General features: G+C 50.1%; 1 protein-coding gene across 3 annotated transcripts in view; it reads left to right on the top strand.

The window, feature by feature from the left end:
* Window positions 1-14,280, top strand: part of LOC144481683 (putative G-protein coupled receptor 139) — a 57,052-nt gene that overhangs the window by 38,627 nt on the left and 4,145 nt on the right. The window lies entirely within an intron of this gene.

The following is a 14,280-nucleotide window of genomic DNA, read 5'->3' as shown; positions in this document are numbered from 1 at the left end:
ACAAAGCCAGCGAGTTGTTGCGTGCAGTGTGTTCCATAACATACTCAGAAATGTGTTTATCTGTTCCTAGCAAACTCTCTCCATCCGACGCCTTCGGAAACCTACTGCAGCCGACTGCTACTGTTTTTTGTGGCATTAAGGGAAGCTTTTTTTATGATTTGATTTGATTTATTATTGTCACATGTATTGGGATACAGTGAAAAGTATTGTTTCTTGCGCGCTATACAGACAAAGCATACCGTTCATAGAGAAGGAAAGGAGAGAGTGCAGGATATAGTGTTGCAGTCATAGCTAGGGTGTAGAGAAAGATCAACTTAATGCAAGGTAGGTCCATTCAAAAGTCTGACAGCAGCAGGGAAGAAGCTGTTCTCGAGTCGATTGGTACGTGACCTCAGACTTTTGTATCTTTTTCCCGACGGAAGAAGATGGAAGAGAGAATGTCCGGGGTGTGTGGGGTCCTTGATTATCTGGCTGCTTTTCCCCGAGGCAGCGGGAAGTGTAGACAGAGTCAATGGATGGGAGGCTGATTTGCGTGATGGGACTGGGTTACGTTCAGGTCACTTTGTAGTTCCTTGCGGTCTTGAGCAGAGCAGGAGCCCAGACCAAGCTGTGATACAACCAGAAAGAATGCTTTCTATGGAGCATCTGTAAAAGTTGGTGAGAGTTGTAGCTGACATGCCAAATTTCCTTAGTCTTCTGAGAAAGTAGAAGCATTTGTGGGCTTACCCCTCCAACTCCATTTTCAAGTTTTGCTGACGACACCACCGTAGTGGGTCGGATCTCAAACAATGACGAGACAGAGAACAGGAATGAGATAGAGAATCTGGTGAACTGGTGCGGCAATAATAATCCCTCCCTTAATGTCAACAAAACAAAGGAGATTGTCATCGACTTCAGGAAGCGTAAAGGAGAACATGCCCCTGTCTACATCAACGGGAATAAAGTAGAAAGGGTCGAGAGCTTCATGTTTCTAGGTGTCCAGATCACCAACAACCTGTCCTGGTCCCCCCCATGCCGACACTATAGTTAAGAAAGCCCCACCAACGCCTCTACTTTCTCAGGAGGCTAAGGGAATCTGACATGTCCGCCACGACTCTCACCAACTTTTACAGATGCACCATAGAAAGCATTCTTCCTGGTTGTATCACAGCTTGGTCTGGGCTCCTGCTCTGCCCAAGACCGCAAGGAACTACAAAAGGCTGTTTTCGATGCTGTTTTAGTGATGTTTTTGAGTTAAGGGAGAGCAGTCTTTTCCTCTCTTTGCCCCTCTCTGAAGTCTGGAGACTGGAAGCTGCTAGGAATTGGGTTTATCTCTCTGAGGTTCTGGCTGTTTTGAGGATATATCCTTCTCTGAAAACGTGAGCATACTTGTATTTGCAAACCAAAATCTACAAGCCTTTTGTGAATGCAACAGACCCCGACTGGGACATTGCAATAATGGACCCACTCAGGGTCTTGCTTTATACAGGGCTCGGTATAATGAGCTCCACATGGTAAGGGAATTACCAACCCCCAGGGAGCTCATATTCAACGTGTCCTACAGGGAGGTTAATCAGTGATTCCCCGGAGACCCCGACTAACATTGAACCCCGACAGTGTAGAAGGAGGCCATTTGGCCCATCGAGTCTGTACCAAACAATCCCACCCAGACCCGATCCCCGTTACCCCATGTATTTAGGCCCCTGACACTAAGGGACAATTTAGCATGGCCAATCCACCTAACCTGCACATCGTTGGACACTAAGGGACAATTTAGCATGGCCAATCCACCTAACCTGCACATCTTTGGACACTAAGGGACAATTTAGCATGGCCAATCCACCTAACCTGCACATCGTTGGACACTAAGGGACAATTTAGCATGGCCAATCCACCTAACCTGCACATCTTTGGACACTAAGGGACAATTTAGCATGGCCAATCCACCTAACCTGCACATCGTTGGACACTAAGGGACAATTTAGCATGGCCAATCCACCTAACCTGCACATCTTTGGACACTAAGGGACAATTTAGCATGGCCAATCCACCTAACCTGCACATCGTTGGACACTAAGGGACAATTTAGCATGGCCAATCCACCTAACCTGCACATCTTTGGACACTAAGGGACAATTTAGCATGGCCAATCCACCTAACCTGCACATCGTTGGACACTAAGGGACAATTTAGCATGGCCAATCCACCTAACCTGCACATCTTTGGACACTAAGGGACAATTTAGCATGGCCAATCCACCTAACCTGCACATCGTTGGACACTAAGGGACAATTTAGCACGGCCAATCCACCTAACCTGCACATCTTTGGACACTAAGGGACAATTCAGCACGGCCAATCCACCTAACCTGCACATCTTTGGAGTGTGGGAGGGAACTGGATGAAACCCACGCAGATACGAGGAGAATGTGCAAACTCCACACAGGCAGTCACCCAAGGCCAGAATTGAACCCGGGTCCCTGGCGCTGTGAGGCAACAGTGCCAACCACTGTGCCACCGTGCCGCCATTATCCATTCTATCCGTGCCTCTCATCATTTTGGAAACATCTATCAGTTCACCCCCTCAGCCTCCAACGTTCAAGTGAAAACAAACCAAGTTTGTCTAATCTCTCCTCACAGCTAATACCCTCCAAACCAGGTAACACCTGGGATAAACGTTTCCTGTACCCTCTCCAAAGCTTAGACAACCTTCGGGTAGTGTGGCAACCAGAACTGTACACCATATTCCAAATGCGGAGGTTTCTGTTCTGTGAGGAAGGCTGCATGGGCGACACGGTGGCACAGTGGTTAGCACTGCTGCCTCACAGCGCCAGGGTCCCGGGTTTGATTCCCAGCTCGGGTCACTGTCTGTGTGGAGTCTGCACGTTCTCCCCGTGTCTGCGTGGGTTTCCTCCGGTTTCCTCCCACAGTCCGAAAGATGTGCTGGTTAGGTGGATTGGCCGTGCTAAATTCTCCCTCCGTGTCCCCGAACAGGCGCCGGAGTGTGGCGACTAGGGGGATTTTCACAGTTACTTCATTGCAGTGTTAATGTAAGCCTTACTTGTGACACTAATAAATAAACTGAATTAATTTAAGATGATTCTATGAAAAATTGGACTTTTAACTACTGAGTTTTTGGCGGGATTTTACGGCCTTGCTCGAGCCGAGACTGGAAAATCCCCTCCCCCGAGGTTAACGGACATTTCCATTGTCCGCCCCTTGCCCGCTCCGATTCCATGGCGTGCGGGGAGGTAGAATTCCGGCAGATATGAGTTAGATCTACAGTGAAGCCAATAGTCAGAACTGGAAGGTATGGAAAGGATATTGACCAGAAACTCAACTGGACTCACTACAGAAACACAGAGGCTACCAGAGCAGGTCAGAGGCTGGGAATCCTGCGGAGAGTAACTCACCTCCTGACTCCCCAGAGACTGTCCAGCATCTACAAGGCACAAGTCAGGAGTGTGATGGAATACTCCCCACTTGCCTGGATGGTGCGGCTCCAACAACACTCAAGAAGCTCGACACCATCCAGGACAAAGCAGCCCCGCTTGATTGGCCCCCCATCCACAAACACCCACTCCCTCCACCACCGACGCTCAGTAGCAGCCATGTGTACCATCTACAAGATGCAGCAACTCACCAAGGCTCCTTCGACAGCACCTTCCAAACCCATCACCTCTCCCATCTAGAAGGACGAGGGCTGCAGATACCTGGGAACATCCCCACCTGGAGGTTCCCCTCCGAGCCACTCACCATCCTGACTGGGAAATATATCGGCCGTTCCATCGCAGTCGCTGGGGTCAAAATGCTGGAATTCCCTCCCGAACGGCATTGTGGGTCAACCCACAGCACGCGGACTGCGGCGGATTCAAGATGGCGGCTCACCACCACCTTCTCAAGGGGCAACGAGGGATGGGCAATAAATTCTGGGCCCAGCTAGCGACGCCCGTGTCCCACGGATGAATAACAATAAAGAGGATAGGGCTGCAAAGAGATTTTAACCAAATCAAGCGTGGCAACAATGAGTTTGAAAAGCGAACCGCAGCGAACACGATGTACTTGCTCACTGAAAGTGATGTGGAAATCTGTTTGTGCAGAGCCCTGTAAATAATTAGGAAGCAGCTTAATTGTCTCTCGAAGGACTTGCTGCATCAATAAATGATCTCCCTTGTACCGTGGTGCCTGATCACTTGTTAACACCAGCCAGCGTTTGGAGGTTCACCTTCGGAACATGTATGAGACATTTATCGATCTGATTTACGCGTTCTATTACCCTCTCCTGGCAGCTATCGGGGTTCCTGGTAAGCGAGGAAGGTATCTTATGAAATATTTGAACCGCAGCTTGACGGCAGGACTGCTGTTGATTTTTGATCTGATTTATTATTGTCACATGTATTGGGATACAGTGAAAAGTTTTGTTTCTTGCGCGCTATACAGACAAAGCATACCGTTCATAGAGAAGGAAAGGGGAGAGTGCAGAATGTAGTGTTACAATCATAGCTAGGGTGTAGAGAAAGATCAACTCAATGCGAGGTAGGTCCATTCTGACGGCAGCAGCAGGGAAGAAGCTGTTCTTGAGTCGGTTGGTTCACTGTCCTTAGAGAAGAAGAATAGAAACCCTACAGTGCAGAAGGAGGCCATTCGGCCCATCGAGTCTGCACCGACCACAATCCCACCCAGGCCCTACCCCCACATATTTACCCACTAATCCCTCTAACCTACACATCCCAGGACTCTAGGGGGCAATTTTTTTAACCTGGCCAATCAACCTAACCTGCACATCTTTGGACTGTGGGAGGAAACCGGAGCACCCGGAGGAAACCCACGCAGACACGAGGAGAATGTGCAAACTCCACACAGACAGTGACCCGAGCCGGGAATCGAACCCGGGACCCTGGAGCTGTGAAGCAGCAGTGCTAACCACTGTGCTACCGTGCCGCCCTTATGTCTGGGCTTTCTGGAGCAGTTTCCTGGGATAGATTGCCTTGCTGTGTCCCTGTCTATTCATATCTGGGACATCGCTGGCTGGGTCAGCATTTACTGCCCATGGGCTAATTGCCCCTTGAGAAGGTGGTGGGTGAGCCGCCATCTTGAACCCATTGCAGTCCCGTGTGGTGTAGGTACACCCACAGTGCTGTTAGGGAGGGAGTTCCTGATAGAGGGTCTTCAAAATTACGAGAGGCACAGACAGGGTGGAGCGTCAGAGGCTTTTTCCCCAGGGGGGGAAGTGTCAATTACACGGGGGGCACAGGTTCAGGGTGAGAGGGGGGGGAAGTTTAAGGGAGATGTGTGGGGGAAGTTTTTCACACAGAGGGGGGGTGGGTGCCTGGAACGCGCTGCCAGAGTGGGTGGTGGAAGCAGGCACATTCGCAACATTTAAGAGGCATCTGGATGGGTAGATGAATAGGGAGGGAATAGAGGGATACGGACCAAAGGGCAGAAGGGTTTTTATAGTTTAGTTAGGGTGTTGTGATTGGCACGGGACTGGAGGGCCCAGTGACCCAGCGACAGTGAAGGAACGGGGGGTATATTTCCACTGGCGTGGTGGTACAGTGGTTAGCACTGCTGCCTCACAGCACCAGGGACCCGGGTTCGATTCCCGGCTCGGGTCGCTGTGTCTGTGCGGAGTCTGCACGTTCTCCCCGTGTCTGCGTGGGTTTCCTCCGGGTGCTCCGGTTTCCTCCCACTGTCCAACGATGTGCCAGTTAGGCTAATTGGCCGTGCTAAATTGCCCCTTAGTGTCAGGAGGATTAGCTGGGTGGATGCGCGGGGTGGGATTGTTGTCAGCGCAGTTTCGATGGGCCAAGTGGCCTCTTTCTGCACTGCAGGGATTCTATGGATTCAGGATGAAGTCCGGGTGGTGAGTGACTCGGAGAGGAACCTCCAAAGAGAACAAAGAACAAAGACAAGTACAGCACAGGGACAGGCCCTTCGGCCCTCCAAGCCTGTGCCAATCATGGCACCCTAACTAATCTAAAAAACCCTTCTGTCCTTACTCAGTCCATATCCCTCTATTCCCTCCCTATTCATGTCCCTATCCAGGTGCCTCTTGTTGCGAATGTGCCCGCTTCCACCAGCTATTCTGGGAACGTGTTCCAGGCACCCACCGCTCTCTGTGTGAAAAACTTCCCCCGCACATCTCCCTTAAACCTTCCCCCCCTCTCACCCTGAACCTGTGCCCCCCCGTGTAATTGGCACTTGCACCCTGGGGGAAAAGCCTCTGACTATCCACCCTGTCTGTGCCTCTCATCATTTTGTAGACCAGGTCTCCCCCTCAGCCTCCGTCTTTCCCAGTGAAAACAATCCTAGTTTATCCAACCTCTCCTCATAGCCGACACCCTCGAGACCCGGCAACATCCTGGTGAACCTTCTTTGCGTGCTCTCCAAAGCTTCCGCTTCCTTCTGGCGACCAGAAGGATTACTGCACGCAATACTCCAAATACTCCAGGGAGTGGTGTTCCCAGGTATCTGCTGCCCTTGTCCTTCTCGAAGGCAGCAGTTATGCATTTGGGAGGTGCTGTCGAAGGAGCCTTGGTGAGTCGCTGCAGTGCATCTTGTAGATGGTTCACACGCTGCTACTGAGCGTCGGTGGTGGAGGGAGTGGGTGTTTGTGGATGGGGGGCCAATCAAGCGGGGCTGCTTTGTCCTGGATGGTGTCGAGCTTCTTGAGTGTTGTTGGAGCCGCACTCATCCAGGCAAGTGGGGAGTGTTCCATCACACTCCTGACTTGTGCCTTGTAGATAGTGGACAGGCTTTGGGGAGTCAGGAGGTGAGTTACTCCCCGCAGGATTCCCAGCCTCTGACCTGCTCTGGTAGCCATGATATTTATATAATAGAACCATAGAATCCCTACAGTGCAGAAAGAGGCCATTCGGCCCATCGAGCCTGCAACGACAACAATCCCACCCAGGCCCCATCCCCGTAACCCCACATATTTAAGAACATAAGAAATAGGAGCAGGAGTAGGCCATCTAGCCCCTCGAGCCTGCTCCGCCATTCAATAAGATCATGGCTCAATAAGATCAGGGCGGCACAGTGGTTAGCACTGCTGCTTCACAGCTCCAGGGTCCCGGGTTCGATTCCTGGCTCGGGTCACTGTCTGTGTGGAGTTTGCACATTCTCCTCGTGTCTGCGTGGGTTTCCTCCGGGTGCTCCGGTTCCCTCCCACAGTCCAAAGATGTGCGGGTTAGGTTGATTGGCCAGGTTAAAAATTGCCCCTTAGAATTCTAAAATGCGTAGGTTAGAGGGATTAGCGGGTAAATATGTGGGGGTAGGGCTGGGTGGGATTGTGGTCGGTGCAGACTCGATGGGCCGAATGGCCTCCTTCTGCACTGTAGGGTTTCTATGATTTCTATGATGGCTGATCTGAAGTGGATCAGTCCCACTTACCCGCCTGATCCCTATAACCCCTAATTCCCTTACCGATCAGGAATCCATCTATCCGTGATTTAAACATATTCAACGAGGTAGCCTCCACCACTTCAGTGGGCAGAGAATTCCAGAGATTCACCACCCTCTGAGAGAAGAAGTTCCTCCTCAACTCTGTCCTAAACTGACCCCCCTTTATTTTGAGGCTGTGCCCTCTAGTTCTAGCTTCCTTTCTCAGTGGAAAGAATCTCTCCACCTCTACCCTATCCAGCCCCTTCATTATCTTATAGGTCTCTATAAGATCCCCCCTCAGCCTTCTAAATTCCAACGAGTCCAAACCCAATCTGCTCAGTCTCTCCTCATAATCAACACCCCTCATCTCTGGTATCAACCTGGTGAACCTTCTCTGCACTCCCTCCAAGGCCAATATATCCTTCCGCAAATAAGGGGACCAATACTGCACACAGTATTCCAGCTGCGGCCTCACCAATGCCCTGTACAGATGCAGCAAGACATCTCTGCTTTTATATTCTATCCCCCTTGCGATATAGGCCAACATCCCATTTGCCTTCTTGATCACCTGTTGCACCTGCAGACTGGGTTTTTGCGTCTCATGCACAAGGACCCCCAGGTCCCTCTGCACAGCAGCATGTTGTAATTTTTTTCCATTTAGATAATAATCCAATTTGCTATTATTTCCTCCAAAGTGAATAACCTCGCATTTGTCAACGTTATATTCCATCTGCCAGATCCTCGCCCACTCACTCAGCCTGTCCAAATCTCTCTGCAGACCTTCTACGCCCTCCACACGATTCACTTTCCCACTTATCTTTGTGTCGTCTGCAAACTTTGTTACCCTACACTCCGTCCCCTCCTCCAGATCGTCTATATAAATGGTAAATAGTTGAGGCCCCAGTACCGATCCCTGCGGCACGCCACTAGTTACCATCTGCCAACCAGAAAAGCACCCATTTATTCCGACTCTCTGCTTCCGACTAATCCCCCTAACCTACACATCCCGGGACACTAAGGGGCAATTTAGCATGGCCAATGCACCTAACCCGCACATCTTTTGGACTGTGGGAGGAAACCGGAGCACTCATCCGGATGCCTCTTGTTGCTAATGTGCCCGCTTCCACCAGACGTGGGAAACCCATGCAGACATGGGGAAAATGTGCAAAGTCCGCGCAGTGACTCAAGCCGGGAATCGAACCCGGGTCCCTGGCGCTGTGAGGCAGCAGTGCTAACCACTGTGCCACCGTGCCGCCCTGGATCCCTATCAATCCTGTGCCATTTTGTCAAATGCTTATTCTTTGCAAGTTCTCATCAAAGGCATTGTCGACATCCAGCCTCTCTCTTACAACTGCTGAAAAAACTCAATCAAATTATTCAGAGATGATTTGTGCTTCACTTATTCACTTGGGACTTTCTTTAATGCATCCATTTTTGTCGGTACGAATGTTAATGTGGCTCCCAGAAGGTTTTCCCATCACTGAGCTTATCCCGACTCACCTGTAATTGCTGGGCTTGTCTTTACCCTGTCTTTTTTTTAACAAATGTGTTCCAAGTGGGCGACACAGTGGTACAGTGGTTAGCAACGCTGCCTCACAGCGCCAGGGACCCGGGTAACTCGGGGATTTTCACAGTAAATTCATTGCGGTGTTAATTGCTGTGCAGAGGGACCTGGGTGTCCTTGTGCATGAATCACAAAAAGTTGGTTTGCAGGTGCAGCAGGTAATTAACGCGGCAAATGGAATTTTGTCCTTCATTGCGAGAGGGATGGAGTTTAAAAACAGCGAGGTTATGTTACAGCTGTATAAGGTGCTGGTGAGGCCACACCTGGAGTACTGTGTACAGTTTTGGTCTCCTTACTTGAGAAAGGATATACTGGCACTGGAGGGGGTGCAGAGGAGATTCACTGGGTTGATTCCAAAGTTGAGGGAGTTGGATTATGAGGAGAGACTGAGTAGACTGCGGCTATACTCATTGGAATTCAGAAGAAGGCGGCACGGTAGCACAGCGGGTTAGCACTGCTGCTTCACAGCTCCAGGGTCCCGGGTTCGATTCCCGGCTCGGGTCACTGTCTGTGTGGAGTTTGCACATTCTCCTCGTGTCTGCATGGGTTTGCTCCGGTTTCCTCCCACAGTCCAAAGATGTGCGGGTTAGGTTGATTGGCCAGGTTAAAAATTGCCCCTTAGAGTCCTGAGATGCGTGGATTAGTGGGTAAAATATGTGGGGGTAGGGCCTGGGTGGGATTGTGGTCGGTGCAGACTCGATGGGCCGAATGGCCTCCTTCTGCACTGTAGGGTTTCTATATTTCTAATGAGGGGAGATCTTATAGAAACATATAAGATTATGAAGGGAATAGATAAGATAGAAGCAGGGAAGTTGTTTCCACTGGCGGGTGAAACTAGAACTAGGGGGCATGGCCTCAAAATAAGGGGAAGCAGATTTAGGACTGAGTTGAGGAGGAACTTCTTCACACAAAGGGTTGTGAATCTGTGGAATTCCCTGCCCACTGAGGCTACCCCATTGAATGTTTTTAAGGCAAGGATAGATAGATTTTTGAACAGTAAAGGAATTAAGGGTTACGGTGAGCGGGCGGGTAAGTGGAGCTGAGTCCACGAAAAGAATCAGCCATGATCTTATTGAATGGCGGAGCAGGCTCGAGGGGCCAGATGGCCTACTCCTGCTCCTAGTTCTTATGTTCTTATGGAATGTAAGCCTACTTGTGACGCTGATAAATAAACTTAAACTTTAACTGTCCAGTCCCCAGTCACCCCCCCCCCCCCCCCCCCCCCCCTGTGTATCCAAGGAGAATTGGAAGATTCTAGTCAAACCTCTGCAGTTTCCACCCTGTCTTCCTCTATTATTATGCTCAGTTCTGGTCACCACATTACAGGAAGGATGTCGTTGCTCTGGAGAGGAGGTTCACTAGAATGAGTTCAGGGATAGAAAGGTGTAGCCATGAGGAGAGTTTAGAGAGGTTGGGGTTAATATCCTTGGAACAAAGAAGGCTGAGGAGGTGACTTGATTGAGGTGTCCAAAATAATGAGGGAAAGGGATAGATTAGGCAGGATAAAATAGATTCCCTTGGCGGAGAGTTCTAGAACCGGGGGACATAGATTCAAGATAAGTGGCAACAGGTGTAGATGGGACATGAGGAAGAATTTTTTAACGCAGTGGGTGGTGGGTGCCTGGAATTCGCTGTCCGATTTTAAAAAAAATTGTTTATTAATTCGTGTCACAAGTCGGCTTACATTAACACTCCCATGAAGTTCCCTAGTCGCCACACTCCGGCGCCTGTTCGGGTAACACTGAGGGAGAATTTAGCTCGGCCAATGCACCCTAACCAGCGCGTCTTTCGGACTGTGGGAGGAAACCAGAGCACCCGGAGGAAACCCACGCAGGCACGGAGAGAATGTGCAGACTCCGCGCAGACGGTGACCCAAGCCGGGAATCGAACCTGGATCCCCGGTGCTGTGAGGCAGCAGTGCTAACCCGCTGTGCCACCGTGCCGCCTTCCATGTATTAGTATACATTGTTTTTTGCGCGCTATACAGATAAAGCATACCATTCATAGGGTATCGAGGGGAGAAGGGAAGGAGAGGGTGCAGAATGTAGTGTTACAGTCATAGCTAGGGTGTAGAGAAAGATCAACTTAATATAAGATAGGTCCATTCAAAAGTCTAATGGCACCAGGGAAGAAGCTGTTCTTGAGTCGGTTGGTACGTGACCTCAGACTTTTGCATCCTAATCCCAACGGGAGAAGGTGGAAGAGAGAATGTCCGGAGTCCTTGATTATGCTGGCTGCTTTTCCCGAGGCAGCGGGAAGTGTAGACAGAGTCAATGGATGGGAGGCTGGTTTGCGTGATGAATTGGGCTACATTCACAACCCTTTGTAGTTCCTTGCGGTCTTGGGCAGAGCAGGAGCTATAACCGAGCTGTGATACAACCAGAAAGGATGCTTTCTATGGTGCATCGGTTGGTGCGAGGCGTAGCGGACATTCCAAATTTCCTTAGTCTCTTGAGAAAGTAGAGGCGTTGGTGGCGCTTTCGTAACTATCGCATCAGCATGGAGGGACCAGGACAGGCTGTTGGTGATCTGGACACGTAAAAATATGTAACTCTCGACCATTTCTACTTCGTCCCCATTGATGTAGACAAGGGCATGCTCTCCTTTACACTTCCTAAAGTCGATGACAATCTCCTTCGTTTTGTTGACATTGAGGGAGAGATTATTGTTGCTGCACCAGTTCACCAGATTCTCTATCTCATTCCTGTACTCTGTCTCGTCATTGTTTGAGATCCGACCCACTACGGTGGTGTCGTCAGCAAACTTGAAAATCGAATTGGAGGGGAATTTGGCCGCACAGTCACAGGTGTATAAGGAGTATAGTAGGGAGCTGAGAACACAGCCTTGTGGGGCACCGGTGTTGAGGATGATCGTGGAGGAGGTGTCATTGCCGATCCTTACTGATTGTGGTTTGTGGGTTCGGGAGTTCAGGATCCAGTCGCAGAGGGAGGAGCCGAGGCCCAGGACACGGAGTTTGGAGATGGGTTTTGTGGGAATAATGGTGTTGAAGGCTGAGCTGTAGTCAATAAATAGGAGTCTGACATAGGTGTCCTTGTTATCTCGGTGTTCCAGGGTTGAGTGCAGGGCCAGGGCAGGGCCAGTCTGCTGTGGACCTGTTGCGGTGGTCGGCAAACTGTAGTGGATCCAGGTTGTCCGGGAGGCTGGAATTGATTCGTGCCATGACTAACCTTTCGAAGCACTTCATAATGATGGATGTCAGAGCCACCGGCCGATAGTCATTAAGGCTGCTTGGTTTTTCTTAGGTACCGGGATGATGGTGGTCTTGTTGAAGCAGATCGGGACCTCAGATTGTTGTAGAGAGAGGTTGAAGATGTCTGTGAATAACCCACCAGCTGATCCGCGCGGGATCTGAGTGCACGTCCGGGTACCCCATCCGGGCCAGTCGCTTTCCGTGGGTTGACCTTTGAGAAAGCTGCTCTGACATCTGCAATGATGACCCCAGATACAGGTTCATCCAGGGCTTCCAGGGTGGAGGGCATGCTATCGCTGACCTCTTGCTTAAAATGGGTACAGAATGCGTTGAGCTCATCAGGGAGGGGTGCGTTCGGTGCTGGCGATTTTACATGCCTTCATCTTGTACGCGATGTCACATGGGAGAGTCTCAAACAAGGGGACATAGCTACAAGATAGAGAGCCAGTGGTTGGAGGGGCATAAACATTTCTTCCCGCAGAGAGCGGTGAATCTCTGGAATTCTCTGCCCCAAAGGATGGCGGAGGCTGGATCATTAGAAGTATTTGAACTGGAGGTGGGAGAAATGTTTGATAGATCGAGGAATGGAGGTCTTTGGGGAAATGGCACAAAAAAGGAGTTGAGGGTGGCATAGATCAGCCAGGTTTGAAGAGCCTAGGGGTCTACACCTGCCTGTGACCTTATGAGATTCCACTGCAAATATAGATACATCGGCAGACCTCTGACTTTTAAAAAATTCATTCATGGGATAACATGGCTGGGCCCAGCATTTATTGCCCATCCCTCGTTGCCCCTTGGAGGGCAGTTGAGAGTCAACCACATTGGCTGTGGCTCTGGAGTCACATGTAGGCCAGACCAGGGTAAGGACGGCAGATTTCCTTCCCTAAAGGGAACCAGATGGGTTTTTCCGACAATGGGTCATCAGTAGATTCTTAATCCCAGATACTTTTTCATTGAATTCAAATTCCACCATCTGCCGTGGCGGGGATTCGAACCCGGGTCCCCAGAACATTAGCTGAGTTTCTGGATTAATAGTCTAGCAATAATACCACTAGGATGTCACCTCCCGTCCTAATGGAAGTTAAGACAGCGGCAAGCAGGTATTTTAGTTTCGTGATGTTGGCATGGGGTTCCACCACTTGCAAGGCAGAAATCGTAGAATCACAGAATCCCTACAGTGCAGAAGGAGGCCATTCGGCCCATCGAGTCTGCACCGACAACAATCCCACCCAGGCTCTGTCCTTTCTACCCCATGTAATCCCCCTGACATGAAGGGGCAATCCCTCCCAGACCTGTACCCTGTAACCCCAAGCATAACCCCGCTAATCCCCCTAATCTTTCGAAACCAAGGGGCAAGTTACCATGGCCAATCCCCTTAACCTGTATATCTTTGGCCACTAAGGGACCATTTAGCATGGCCAATCCCCCTAACCTGCACATCTTTGGACACTAAGGGGCAAGTTAGCATGGCCAATCCACCTAACCTGTACATCTTTGGACACTAAGGGACAATTTAGCATGGCCAATCCACCTAACCTGCACATCTTTGGACACTAAGGGGCAAGTTAGCATGGCCAATCCACCTAACCTGTACATCTTTGGACACTAAGGGACAATTTAGCATGGCCAATCCACCTAACCTGCACATCTTTGGACACTAAGGGGCAATTTAGCATGGCCAATCCACCTAACCTGTACATCTTTGGACACTAAGGGACAATTTAGCATGGCCAATCCACCTAACCAGTACATCTTTGAACACTGAGGGACAATTTAGCATGGCCAATCCACCTAACCTGTACATCTTTGGACACTAAGGGGCAATTTAGCATGGCCAATCCACCTAACCTGCACATCTTTGGACATTAAGAGGCTATTTAGCATGGCCAATCCACCTAACCTGTACATCTTTGAACACTGAGGGGCAATTTAGCATGGCCAATCCACCTAACCTGTACATCTTTGAACACTGAGGGGCAATTTAGCGTGGCCAATCCACCTAACCGGCACATCTTTGGACACTAAGGGGCAATTTAGCATGGTCAATCCACCTAACCTGCACATCTTTGGACACTAAGGGGCAATTTAGCATGGTCAATCCACCTAACCTGCACATCTTTGGACACTAAGGGGCAATTTAGCAC

Source organism: Mustelus asterias, chromosome 31 (assembly GCF_964213995.1).
Source record: "Mustelus asterias chromosome 31, sMusAst1.hap1.1, whole genome shotgun sequence".
Classification (NCBI taxonomy): domain Eukaryota; kingdom Metazoa; phylum Chordata; class Chondrichthyes; order Carcharhiniformes; family Triakidae; genus Mustelus; species Mustelus asterias.
This window is presented reverse-complemented; position numbering and strand designations above follow the sequence as displayed.